The sequence below is a fragment of the Pseudopipra pipra genome, chromosome 3 (assembly GCF_036250125.1).
Source record: "Pseudopipra pipra isolate bDixPip1 chromosome 3, bDixPip1.hap1, whole genome shotgun sequence".
Taxonomy (NCBI): domain Eukaryota; kingdom Metazoa; phylum Chordata; class Aves; order Passeriformes; family Pipridae; genus Pseudopipra; species Pseudopipra pipra.
This window is the reverse complement of record NC_087551.1, coordinates 2,019,542-2,032,995: the sequence shown is the minus strand read 5'-3', so window position 1 is coordinate 2,032,995 and position 13,454 is coordinate 2,019,542. Positions and strand designations below refer to the sequence as shown.

The 13,454-nt window shown below is 45.9% G+C and overlaps 1 long non-coding RNA gene across 1 annotated transcript in view; it reads left to right on the top strand.

The window, feature by feature from the left end:
* Positions 1-7,440, top strand: part of LOC135410730 (uncharacterized) — a 40,753-nt gene extending 33,313 nt beyond the window's left edge. The window contains exons 6-10 of the long non-coding RNA XR_010428843.1: positions 258-344; positions 3,233-3,311; positions 3,812-4,003; positions 5,398-6,823; positions 7,377-7,440. This is a non-coding gene — a long non-coding RNA (uncharacterized LOC135410730). The remainder of the gene's footprint in view (positions 1-257; positions 345-3,232; positions 3,312-3,811; positions 4,004-5,397; positions 6,824-7,376) is intronic.
* Positions 7,441-13,454: the final 6,014 nt, after the last annotated feature.

Here is a 13,454-nt window from a genome sequence, read left to right as displayed (position 1 = left end):
TGACTCACTGGGCTTTTGACACTGAGCTGTTTGACACAGAGGTTTTATTTGTTCTGCCTTGGAGAAACGTGTGTACAGATAAAGGTTTCAGGGGGAGGGCAGTGACCCTCAAACCATGTTACCTTTGAACAGTCTGATCTCCCCTAAAATGTTAAATAGGAGCAGTGGTGCTCAGCCCTTGGCCCTGCAGTTGCTTCACATACACCAGAATGAAGGTAGGGGGTGAAAATAACCTTTAATCTGTTTGCTTCCCACAGAATCGAGATGGGAGGGAAACAACCCATATTTGAAATTACTGCTGTAAAACATCCCTGCCTGGAATTCCAGTTTGGTCCAACGAGCAGGTAGGACTGTTAAGCCAGGGAATGGGATCATACTGCACTGTTCTTCCCTGCTGAGATTTCCCTGGACCTGCTGTGGTGCCTTTTCCACCTGGCTTCCCTTCCAGAGGCAGACCCTGCTCCATGTCTCTCTCCCACGTGAACACCTGATGTTGGGGCTGCAAACTGCAGTGCACTTTCACCTCTGGATTTAATTCCCACTGGGAAACCCTTGTCCAGTAGTAGAAGGTCTAAAAAGGATGCTTGGCACTAGAGGGCAGTGACCGAGGGAGCTGATTTTCCAAGAGTCTTTAAAAAGAATGAATTAACCAGTGTGTTGCATTCCTGCCCATTCTGTGATCTGGATTTTGCAAAGCTGTCAATAATAGTTGTGGTTTTGAAGGTGTCATAGGTGTGAATTTCCCAGGATTTTTAGTGGTCAGGGCATGAGCCAGAGCATTGGGGCTTTCAGAATTCTATTCCAAAGCCTTGTATCTCAGGCACTTGAGGTTTTGGTCAGGCTTCCTGATTTTGGTCAAACCTTCCTGGTGGGATATGTGTCCCAGAGGTTTGAAGTCAACCGTTTCCTCAGAAAAGTGGAAAACCATGTAATTCTCTCTTCAGATCCTTGGGGATTCAGAGGAAGCAAACATTGGGCCAGCAGATTCATAGTCTGTATTTTGTGTGTTCAGTCTCTACATTTTGGGCAGGTCAAGTCCCCTCTCTGTGCCTCGGTTTCCCCTTTCAGCATTTCTGTTTTCCTTATAAAAAGGAAGTGTGAGCACATTTATCCTGTCCCTGTGGGATGTGAAATGCAGAGGCAGCATCTAAAAGAAATTCTGACCTATGTGGGACCTTGGAATTGATTAAATTTTCCATCCTCTGAGGAAAGGCCTGTTTGGAGGTTGGGAAAGCGAGCTGGTGCCTAATTAGAGTTGGCTGTGGATGTGCTCCAGTGGGGGCCTCTCCTGGTAGTGTGGAAAAGTTGAAAAGGAGCCCGTGGTTATTTTAAAATTAATTATCACTCCTCTGAAGTCCTGCTGAAAAAAGAACAGCTCTGCAAAAAAAGGCAATAAAATTACTCCCAGACGAGGCAAAATGCACCATATGTCAGGGACACCTCGGAGCCAGGGGGGCTGCCTCCCTCCTGCCCACGTGGGGTTTGTGCCGAGGAATTCCAGGACACCTTGTGCTTCCCACAGCACTTGGGGGGTGTCTGACACAGCAGCAGCACGGAGCTGCCTCTCTGGCTTAGCATTAATTCCTTGTTTTGCAATCAGCTGCTCAGGCCGTGCTGCACTTGCAACTGTAAGGTAAAGACTGGAATTTTTATTCTTCATCGTTGACCACCTGACTGGAACATCTGTGGAGTAGTGAATGGATGCAGGAGCTGAGGGGAAGAAAACATGGCTGGATCTCCTCGGCAGGGTGTTGGCTCAGCTCTCCACAGGTGTTCCCTCCTGATGGGCCGGGCACTTATTCCCTGCTGGCATCCAGCCTGTGGCTCCGAGTGCTTTGTGTGCTCCACGTCATTTACACCACGAGCAAACAGGCAGCAAAGCTTTCTGAGAGGCCCCTGAGCAGTTCCCTTGGCAGAGAACAGCTCCAGGTGGGAATTCCCTCTGGAGAAGGGGAGAGGCCTGGCACACAGTGTTGGAAGTGTGGCTGCAGGTAACGCTGTGCTCGACCAGGACACCCCCAGCCAAGGACAACATGGGAACCAGCAGGGAGAGAAAGGTCATTGAAATGTTTGGCCTTGGAGAGAGGAAGAGAATTCTGCCTTGAAGCCCTGGGAATGGGGAGAGTTGTCACTTTAAAAACTCTGTGTCTGATCACTCTTTGTGAAACACCATCCCAGGCATTCCATTAAATGACACTGGATTAAATGCAGGATCCAGGGGATAATTTGTCCAAGAAGTTGTGCTGGGAAAAGGTGCAGGAAAATCCTGCAGCAGAGTCTCAGGGCAGTAAAGCAGCTACTCTAAAAGTGCTGGGAATTCTCTTCTTTTTGTTTCCTTATCTTTGCCCTCCCGGATAATTAACAGGCAAAGCCAACTGTTGCCTCCTCCTGTGAATCTGTGACTTGTAGGAACAGCAAAGCCACCTCAGCGTTGCCATGGAGTGCTGATGAAATCCCTGTTAGAGGGGTCTGCCAGTTATGGACATTCTGTTGGAGCTGGAGTGGGGGTTTCCCTGTGGATCCGTGTCCCAGAGAACTGACTGCACTGCAGATGAGGAGCTGAAACTGTGTTTTATAGTCTGGATCAGCAAGTCTTTTGATATTCATTGATTAAAGCTTGGCAAAAAGTTATTTTTGGATGGTAAGCCAGACAGGTCTGACCTCTCCCTGCCTTTGCAGAGAGAGCTTAACCCCGGACTGTGATTTCCAAGGGGCTTGGCAGGTATTCCAGGCTTTTTACCTCCTTGTCCTCCAGCTCTGGACAGAGGGAGCAGCTCCCATAGTCATCTGGAACTCCCCATAACCAAAATACAAGGAGGAGATATCACCTGCGGTCCTCAGGTGGGAAAGCTGGTGCCAGATGCTTTCCTCTGAGGATTGTTTGTCCTCATCTGCTGCCTGGTAGGAGTTCCCTCCCTCCAGGTCAGTGCAGGGACACGATGCACAGCTCCCTGGGACCAGCCAGGGGACTTGCTCTGCATTGGATTCATGTCAGGCTCATTATTTCCACGAGAACAAAAAGAAGGTGGAGACATTTAATAGGATCAGTTCTCCTTGAAGATAACTCCAGATCTTTCTGTAGTTAATGAGCAAGTCCCAGGAACCTAAAGAAGGAGGAGGTTATGACAGTGCTGTCAAATCTGCACAAAAAGGACTGAATGTCTAAGAATAAAGTCATGGGTTTGTACATAATTAACAGAAAGTTCTCAGCTATTGGCATTAATGTTCACAGGAAGGTGATTCAGCTCTTTGCTTATTGGACTTTGTCAGCTTTCCATGGCTGAAGCAGAATCTGATGGAATGACACAGCTGTAAGTCACTAATTCCTATCCAAGGGGCTTCCTTGGCATCACCAGGGCAGGGACAGATGCACTTGGGATGATGGGAATGGGAAAATTCACCACATGGATCCTTTGGAGTTCAAAAGAAAAGCAAAGCTTCCATCCCAAACTGCCACTTAGACACTGTTAAATCTGATATCCCAAACCAGGGGACATTTGTTCCCACTTTGTAGAACTGTAGGTAGCTTCCAATCTTTACCTGTTGGAGAAGATGTCTCGGGTATTTCCTGTTCTGTGTTAACCTTGGTAAATATTTTTGTATTTTATCCCTGATTCCCATCATGTGAACTCTGGAACTTGCTTGTGGCAAAGACTGTCCCAGGGATATTTGTATTTTATACCAGCTCGACCATGGATTTGGGTTACTCGGGTGTTTTTGCTGTGCCCACTGGTGGTTTTGAGATGCTTTTATTGCAGTGGATCAGCTGGGAAATCTTGGTTTACTCAGCCCCTTTTCTTTGCTTTAACAGCCCTGCCACCTGCAAAGCAGGGATGGATTTCTGAGAGGAACTGTCTTGCACTGGGAAACATCTCTGAGAAGCTCCTGGGATCTGCTGGGTGTTCCTGGAGAAGGGACACGAGGGGACTGTCCCTCCCTGGCCACTGCAGGGCTGTCTCCCAGAAGATGGAGCTCTTTCCCCAGCACTGCTGATGGAGACCTTGTAAGTTCAGTATCATATAAAATATGGGCATTCTTACACATGGCACAATTATTCTTCACAGCTGAGAGAAAGGAGAAAAAATGCACCTGCTGACCAGAGTTATTTCATTATAAAAGACAAGTCCGAGTTATATTTTTGTCAGTAACTTCTGCTTTACAGTAATAATGGTACGTGGAAGTAAATCTGATTATTAAAGAGTCCAGATGCCAGCCTTGTTTTTCCCTTTGAAGCTCCACATGACTCTTGACAGGTTTGGGTCTTTAAAGCTTTGCAATTTTCGTGAGTTTATCACTTGATTGGAGAGGTGCTGGTTTGTCTCATTGACAGCAGTCGCTCCCTTTTTGCTGGAAGCAAATCCTTCACTTCTCCCTGGGTGCAGAGGGGTATTTATTTCTGCTGGGCTTCGGTTTCCACCTCTGAATGCTAAAGCTGAGAGGGGTTTTAAATTTCCACATTGGAAACCAAGTGACAAAGCCATGAGCAGAGGAGATTGAAAGAAAAATGTGGATGTTGATTCTTGGGGACCCACAAATCCTGCAGGAGGAGTCCCTTGTGGTGGGACTGGAGCAGCAAAGCCCTTGTGGCATCAGATGATGAAGGAAATAATAAACACATGGGAATTTGACTGCATTTATAATATGTGTGTTTAGTGTCTGATCCTCTTCCCTTAAAATCAGGGTTAACCCTCTCCCTCCTTCTCTGGGGGAATCTGGGACAAGGCTGTTGGTCTCTCTCAAGCCTGGACACACTGGGGAGCCCCTCTGGGAACTGGACAAAACTTGTTATTCCTGATCCCAGAGAACTGCCAGTGTCTCAGCTCCCCCTGCTTTGGTGTTATGGACATTCTGCTTCTCATTCCATGGCTGGAGCTCAGATCCTCATTTTTACAGCTCACATGTGTGTTATCTGAACTGCAAAAGAGATTAAGAAGAAGGGAAGTTTTATAAGCACTGACAGGGTTGTCATGACTACCTAAACCACTTTGCTGGTACCATACAAGTCTTTCACTTTATCTGTAGCTTTTATACAAAAACACCTTTTTTTTTTTTCTTTTTTTGCATGAGAGTCTAAAGAAGCAGAGCTCAGGAAATCTCTATAAACATAAATATGGGGGGGGGGGTGTAGCATCCAGGTGAAGATAATGCTCATCCCCTCAGTCAGGTGACAAATCTGTGTGTTAAATTCTTTGGACAGTGAGAGGCAAGTCCAATCCATCCTCTGCTTTTGCCTGGACTGACAGGATCTGAAGCCCTGGCAATCAGGGCTACAGATGATTGAATGGAGTAGCCTGCTCTGCCTTTTTGCAAGGGGCAGATATCCCCCTAAAGCTGCAACATGAGGAAGTTTAAAATTTAATTTATAAATATATAAATGTATTTCAGTTTGGGTTTTAGATCTGTATCACAGGCCCATAAGGCTGGGACAACTGGGACACAGGAATGCTCCTTGTGAGGCACTTGGAAACGTGCAGTTGAGCCCTCAAACCCCTTGATGCATTTTTTAGACGTGTTTCAGGTAAGCCTTGTAGTGTTTTTAAGGTTGTCTGAGTTTGCCTCATTTCTAAGGGAAAAAACCCTAGAGACCTGTAGATAAATGTGGGATTGAGTGTCCACTTTGTTGCACAAATGTACAGTAGTTGATCTTGAGCAAATAATTCTCCAGCTCTCAGACTCTGATAATCTGTGGACCGAGTATCTAATGCTGCAAATGTTGTTTGGAAACTTTTAAGCCCTGTCCTGTTATGCAAGAAATGAGAAGTGAACATTTCTACACTTGCAGTTTGAGCTGTACTGAACTAAGTCTGTGGAATGCATTGTGAAATGTAAAAAACCAACAAAACCGCAAAAAAACCACCCCAGAACCCCGAGTCTCAATAAAGCTTCTAGACAGAACGTGCCCTGGGTACTTGGTGTCTGAGGCAGCTCTAACCCTCGGTGTTTGTTGGGGGTGGTGGGTGGCTCCAGGTGGTGCCAGCGTGTCCCTCGGCTCCTCCGGCTCCTCCTCTCCTGGCACTGGAACCAGCTCGGGCAGCTCCAGCTCCCTGTAAGTCTGAGGGGTCTTGGTTTCTTTGGGTTTTGACACAATGTTTGGGGCCATTTTCTGCTTGCAAGGGAATTGTAAAGCAAGTCCCAGGAGTCTTTCCAGATCAACTTGCTATTCAGATTTAAGAACTGGACATGGAAAACTTGTATCCAAATTTATTTGAGACAGATTTTCCTTTAATGGCATCTTGACCGTTGAAAATATAAAGTCATGCATTAATGTTTTAGTTTCCAGTTTAATACAGCGTTCCTTGGAACACTTCATACGTGAAGCCAGAGCAGAGAAACAGAGACTGTGTTTCCTGACACACACTATTGCTTTAAGGTACTTTTCACATCACTTGATTAATTAATTAATGAATTCTGCCACACAACTGCAGTTATTTGGGACACAATCACTGTGGAAGGAAGGCAGAGATGATTGATTAGAGCACAGCAGAGGAGCTCACTGATGTCACCACGTGACAGAACAGGATGGGATCCCAGAGGTTTCCCTAAAAACAGACTGCACAGGGACTGCTCTGTGTGTGCCCAACTGCTCTGCTGGGCAGTCATATAAGGCATTAATAAATTCAGCTGTAAAAAAAGGTGATTTTTGAGGTTGCTGAAGCACTTTGTGTGTTAAACAAGCAGGAATCCACTCCTTTAACGGGATGTTTTCGCTACTTTTCCATGCAGTGGCAGCAGAGTGGCCTGGCAGGAAGGTTCCAGAGCTCAGCCCCTGTTGTCCTGAACTGGGACTAAAGCACTATTTAGCATTGCTTTGCAAAGACTAAATGTAAGTAAGTCTACATGGTTTGTTTTAGCCTTTATTTATTTTAATTAACAAAGAAAGGTGATTTAAAAATCTGGTAGTGGTTCCACACCAGGAATTTTAAGTGGCTTAAATGCCAGTTCTGACATTGCCCACGTTTGCTGTTCCTTTCTGAACAGTTTCTGTGGAAAAAGCTGAACTTGCTTTTTCCAAGTCCACCGTCCCTGGGGGTTTTGGTTCTGGCAGAAGGTTGTAACAAGTGGAGAGTGACTTTCCTTTCCTTTTGGGAATGTCTGTGGTCCCAGTCCCCCCCGGGGCAGCTCCGGGCTCAGTTCAGCTGCCCCAATCCCTGGGTTGGGCAAAATGGACTTAACACCGTGATCCTTTGCTCATCCAATTCCAGAAAGCTGCAGAGTGCCCCCCTCCTGCTCAGGAAAGGCTCCCAGCTTTCCTGGGGGCCCCCGGGTGGATTTGGCAGTGGGTGTGGTCAGAGCCTCCCCCTCCTGCCCAAACGGCCAGGCCTGGAATTTGGGAAGGGAAGGGCCCGGGATTTTCTCAGTGTTTTCTCCCTTTGCAGCCCTGGATTGAACAGCACAGGATTGGACCAAAGCAGCTCCATCGAACACCCAGCGGGAGGGAGAGCAGGGACTGAACCTCGGGCACAGCCCAGGGACACGGGAGAGAGCGGGGATAAAGGCAGGGTGGGAGAGGGTGAAATAAAGACAATTTGGGGGAGTGAAATAAAGACATTTTGAGGTGTGTGTGTGTGAAATAAAGACAATTTGGGGGTGTGAAATAAAGACATTTTGGGGGGTGTGTGTGAAATAAAGACAATTTGGGGATGTGTGAAATAAAGACAATTTGGGGGGGTGAAATAAAGACGTTTTGAGGTGTGTGTGTGAAATAAAGACATTTTGGGGTGTGTGAAATAAAGACAATTTGAGGGGTGTGTGAAATAAAGACAATTTGGGGGTGTGAAATAAAGACGATTTGGGGATGTGTGTGTGTGTGTAACACACTTGTTGCCCCCCTGGAGTTGCACCACGAGGTGACAACTGGACCCTGGAGCTCCTCCCCAACTGCCGGCACTGGATCCTTCCCAGGAGAGAAGGAACCACTGTGGAGGTGATGAGAGTGTGTGTGGGGTGTGATGTGTGTGGGACATGTATGTGTGTGTGTGCGGGATGTCTGTGTGGGATACGTGTGTGGGGGGATGTGTGTGTGTGTGAGACATGTGTGGGTTGTGTGTGTGTGACAGAGACGTGTTGGGGGGATGTGGGGGGGGGGAACATGTGTGGGATGTGTCTGTGTGGGTTGTGTCTGTATGTGACGGGGGGGGGAATGTGTGTGTGTGACACGTGTGTGTGTGTGTGACACGTGTGTGTGTGGAATGTGTGTGTATGGGATGGGGGGACGTGTATGTCTGTGTGGGATGTGTGTGTGGGGTGTGTGTGTGTGAGTGAGACGTGTTTTTGTGACGTGTTTGTGCGATGTGTGTGTGGGATGTGTGTGGGACGTGTGTGGGGGTGAGTGATGTGTGTGAGATGTCTGTGTGGGTTGTGTCTGTGTGTGATGTGGGGGGGAAATGTGTGTGTGGGGTGTGTGTATGGGATGTGTGGGGGTGTGGCGTGTGTGTGAGGATATGACTTGTGTGGGACGTGTGTTTGTGTGATGTGTGTATGGGATGTGTGTGGATATGACGTGTGGGGGGGGGTGTGGGACATGTGTTTGTGACATGTTGGGGGTGGGATATGTGTTTGTGGGATGTATGTGTGGGCTGTGTGTGGATATGACATGTGTGTATGGGATGCGTGTGGGATGTGTGTATGGGATGTGTGTGGAGGGGTTGTGGGGGATGTGTGTGGCAGGTGTGTGGGATGTGGGGGGGGCGTGTTTTTGGGGTGTGTGTGATGTGTGTTTGTGACGTGTGTAGGGGGTGGGATGTGTGTTTGTGGGATGTGTGTGTGGGATGTGTGTGGATATGACGTGTGAGACGTGTGTGATGTGTGTATGGGATGTGGGGGATGTGTTTTTGTGACGTGTGTATGGGATGTGTGTGTCTGTGTGGGACGTGTGTTTGTGGGATGTGTGGGGGGGGTGGAATGTGTGTGTCTGTGGGATGTTTGTGTGTGAGACGTGTTTTTGTGACGCGTGTATGGGATGTGTGTGTGGTGTGTGTGACGTGTGTCTGTGGGATGTGTGTGTGCGATGTGCGTGTGGGTGAGTGACGTGTGTGGGATGTGTGTGTGGGTTGTGTCTGTGTGACGTGGGGGGGAATGCGTGTGTGGGGGATGTGTGTGTGTAGATATGAGGTGTGTGGGTCGTGTGTTTGGGATGTGTGTGGGACATGTGTGTGTGGGATGTGTGATGTGTTTGTGACGGGGTGGTGGGATGTGTGTATGGAATGTGTGGCGTGTGTGTGATGTATGTATGGGATGTGTGTGGATGTGATGTGTGTATGGGATGTGTGTGTGTATGGGATGTGTGTATGGGACGTGTGTTTGTATGGGATGTGTGTGGGGGATGTGTGTGTGTGGATATGATGTGTGTGAGACGTGTATGGGATGTGTGGGGGACGTGTGGGTCTGTGTGACGTGTGTGGGATGTGTGTGTGTGGGACATGTGTGTGTGATGTGTGAGGCGTGTGCGTGTGATGTGTGTATGGGATGTGTGGGCTGTGTGTGACGGGTGTGTGGGATGTGTGTGGAGGGGTGTGGGGGTGTGGGACGTGTTTGTGATGTGCGTGTGCCGTGTGTGTGTGGGAGGCGTGTATGGGCTGTGTGGGGTGTGCATGGGGGGCAGTGTGTGTGGGGTGGGATGTGGGGGGATGTGCCTGTCTGGGTGTGTGGGATGGGGGTGTGAGGGATGGGGGGGGGTGGGATGTGTCTGCAAGCACACACACGTTAACAATACGCTGAGCACACACCCAGAACATGCTGAAACACACAAACGCACTAAGAACATGCTGAAAAAGTGAAGCATATGCACACAGCAAGAATATGATCAAAAACCTGCTAAAAATGAACGGTCCAGGGACACAAACATGCTACAATCACGCTAGCACCATGCTAAGAACACGTGAAATTCATGCTTAGGAAAAGTGAAACTAAGGTTTCCAGCATGCTGGTCTTGGTGGGATTTTAGCATGTTATTTAGAACATGCTAATGTCATGCTAAGAACACACAAAAATCATGCCAGGAACATTTGAAAATCATGCCAAAAATATTAATTTCACTTTTTGTAAGCATGATTTCTCTCATGCACTTAGCATGACATTAGCATGTTAAAAATAACATACTAAGAACATGCTAACGTCATGCGAATCTCATGCTAAGAATATGCTAATATCATGCTACGAACATGCTAATGTCATGCTAAGAGAATGTGAAAAACATGCGAAAAATAATAATTTCCCATTTCGTAAGCATGATTTTCACATGTTCTTAGCATGACGTTAGCATGTTTGAAATGACATGCCAAGAACATGCTAACGTCATGCTAAGAACATGCAAACTCCACACTAAGAGCATGTGAAAATCATGCGAAAAATACTGACAACGCAACAACACACAACGACACGCTAAGAACACGCATCAAAATGCTAAGAACACACAAAACCACACAACGACACACTACAACACACTAAGAACAAGCAAAGAACATGCTAATAACACAATAACAACCTAAGAACACACTAAGAATTTCTGAAAATTTCCTTTCCTGAAACTTTATTTCCTTTGGGAAAATGCCAGAAATTTCCGGAACCTTCTGGAACCTTCCAGAAATTTCCTTTCCTGAAATTTTATTTCCTTTGGGAAAATGCAAGAAATTTCCGGAACTTTCTGGAACCTTCCGGAACCTTCCGGAACTTTCCGGAAATTTCGTTTCCTGAAACTTTATTTCCTTTCGGAAAATCCCAGAAATTTCCGGAACTTTCTGGAACTTTCCGGAACCTTCCAGAAATTTCCTTTTCTGAAACTTTATTTCCTTTCAGAAAGTGCAAGAAATTTCCGGAACTTTCTGGAACCTTCCGGAACTTTCCAAAAATTTCGTTTCCTGAAACTTTATTTCCTTTCGGAAAGTTCCAGAAATTTCCGGAAATTTCCGGAACCTTCTGGAACTTTCCAGAACCTTCTGGAACCTTCCAGAAATTTCCTTTCCTGGAAATTTATTTCCTTTCAGAAAATTCCAGAAATTCCCGGAACTTTCCGGAACCTTCCGGAACTTTCCGGAAATTTCGTTTCCTGAAACTTTATTTCCTTTTGGAAAGTTCCAGAAATTTCCGGAACCTTCTGGAACTTTCCGGAACCTTCCAGAACTTTCCAGAAATTTCCTTTCCTGAAACTTTATTTCTTTTCGGAAAATTCCAGAAATTTCCGGAACTTTCTGGAACTTTCTGGAACCTTCCGGAACTTTCCGGAAATTTCGTTTCCTGAAACTTTATTTCTTTTCGGAAAATTCCAGAAATTTCCGGAACTTTCCGGAACCTTCTGGAACTTTCCGGAACCTTCCGGAACTTTCTGGAACCTTCTGGAACTTTCTGGAACCTTCCGGACATTTCGTTTCCTGAAATTTATTTCTTTTCGGAAAATGCCAGAAATTTCCAGAACTTTCCGGAACTTTTCGGAACTTTCTGGAACGTTCCGGAAATTTCCTTTCCTGAAACTTTATTTCCTTTCGGAAAATTTCAGAAATTTACGGAACTTTCTGGAACTTTCCGGAACTTTCTGGAACCTTCCAGAAATTTCCTTTTCTGAAACTTTATTTCCTTTCGGAAAATGCAAGAAATTTCCGGAACTTTCTGGAACCTTCCGGAACTTTCCAGAAATTTCGTTTCCTGAAACTTTATTTCTTTTTGGAAAATTCCAGAAATTTCCGGAACTTTCCGGAACCTTCTGGAACTTTCCGGAACCTTCCAGAACTTTCCAGAAATTTCCTTTCCTGAAACTTTATTTCTTTTCGGAAAAATCCAGAAATTTCCGGAACTTTCTGGAACCTTCCGGAACCTTCCGGAACTTTCCGGAAATTTCGTTTCCTGAAACTTTATTTCCTTTCGGAAAATTCCAGAAATTTCCGGAACTTTCCGGAACCTTCTGGAACTTTCCGGAACCTTCCGGACATTTCGTTTCCTGAAATTTATTTCCTTTCGGAAAAATGCCAGAAATTTCCAGAACTTTCCGGAACATTCTGGAACTGTCTGGAACCTTCCGAAAATTTCGTTTCCTGAAACTTTATTTCCTTTCGGAAAATGCCAGAAATTTCCGGAACTTTCAGGAAATTTCCTTTACTGAAATTTTATTTCTTTTCGGAAAATTTCAGAACCTTCCAGAAATTTCCAGAACTTTCCTTTTCTGAAATGTTATTTCCTTTCCTGAATTTTCCAGAAATTTCCAGAATCGCGTGTTCTTAGCATGATGTGTGTTTTTAGCATGTTGTTGCGTGTTCTTAGAGCGTTGTTGTGTGTTCTTAGTGTGTTGTTGCGTGCTCTTAGGTTGTTATTGTGTTCTTAGTCTGTTGTGTGTTCTTAGCATGTTCTTAGTGTGTAGCAAGTTCTTAGCATGTTGTAGCATGTTGTTGCATGTTCTTAGCGTGTTGCGTGGTTTCAGCATGTTCTTAGTGTGTTGTAGCATGTCGTCGTGTGTTTTTGTGTGTTCTTAGCATTTTGATGCGTGTTCTTAGTGTGTCGTTGCGTGTTTTTGCGTTGCCACTATTTTTCGCATGATTTTCACATGTTCTTAGTGTGGAGTTAGCATGTTCTTGGCATGTCATTTCAAACATGCTAACGTCATGCTAAGAACATGTGAAAATCATGCTTACGAAATGGGAAATTATTATTTTTCGCATGGTTTTCACATTCTCTTAGCATGACATTAGCATGTTCGTAGCATGATATTAGCATATTCTTAGCATGAGATTCGCATGATGTTAGCATGTTCTTAGTATGTTATTTTTAACATGCTAATGTCATGCTAAGTACATGAGAGAAATCATGCTTACAAAAAGTGAAATTAATATTTTTGGCATGATTTTCAAATGTTCCTGGCATGATTTTTGTGTGTTCTTAGCATGACATTAGCATGTTCTAAATAACATGCTAAAATCCCACCAAGACCAGCATGCTGAAAACCTTAGTTTCACTTTTCCTAAGCATGAATTTCACATGTTCTTAGCATGGTGCTAGCGTGATTGTAGCATGTTTGTGTCCCTGGACCGTTCATTTTTAGCAGGTTTTTGATCATATTCTTGCTGTGTGCATATGGTTCACTTTTTCAGCATGTTCTTAGTGCGTTTGTGTGTTTCAGCATGTTCTGGGTGCGTGCTCAGCGTATTGTTAACGTGTGTGTGCTCGCAGACACATCCCACCCCCCCCATCCCTCACAGCCCCATCCCACACACACAGACAGGCACATCCCCCCACATCCCACCCCACACACACTGCCCCCCATGCACACCCCACACAGCCCATACACGCCTCCCACACACACATGGCACACGCACATCACAAACACGTCCCACACCCCCACACCTCAGACTACACACATCCCATACACCCGTCACACACAGCCCACACATCCCATACACACATCACACGCACACGCCTCACACATCACACACACATGTCCCACACACACATCCCACACACGTCACACACAG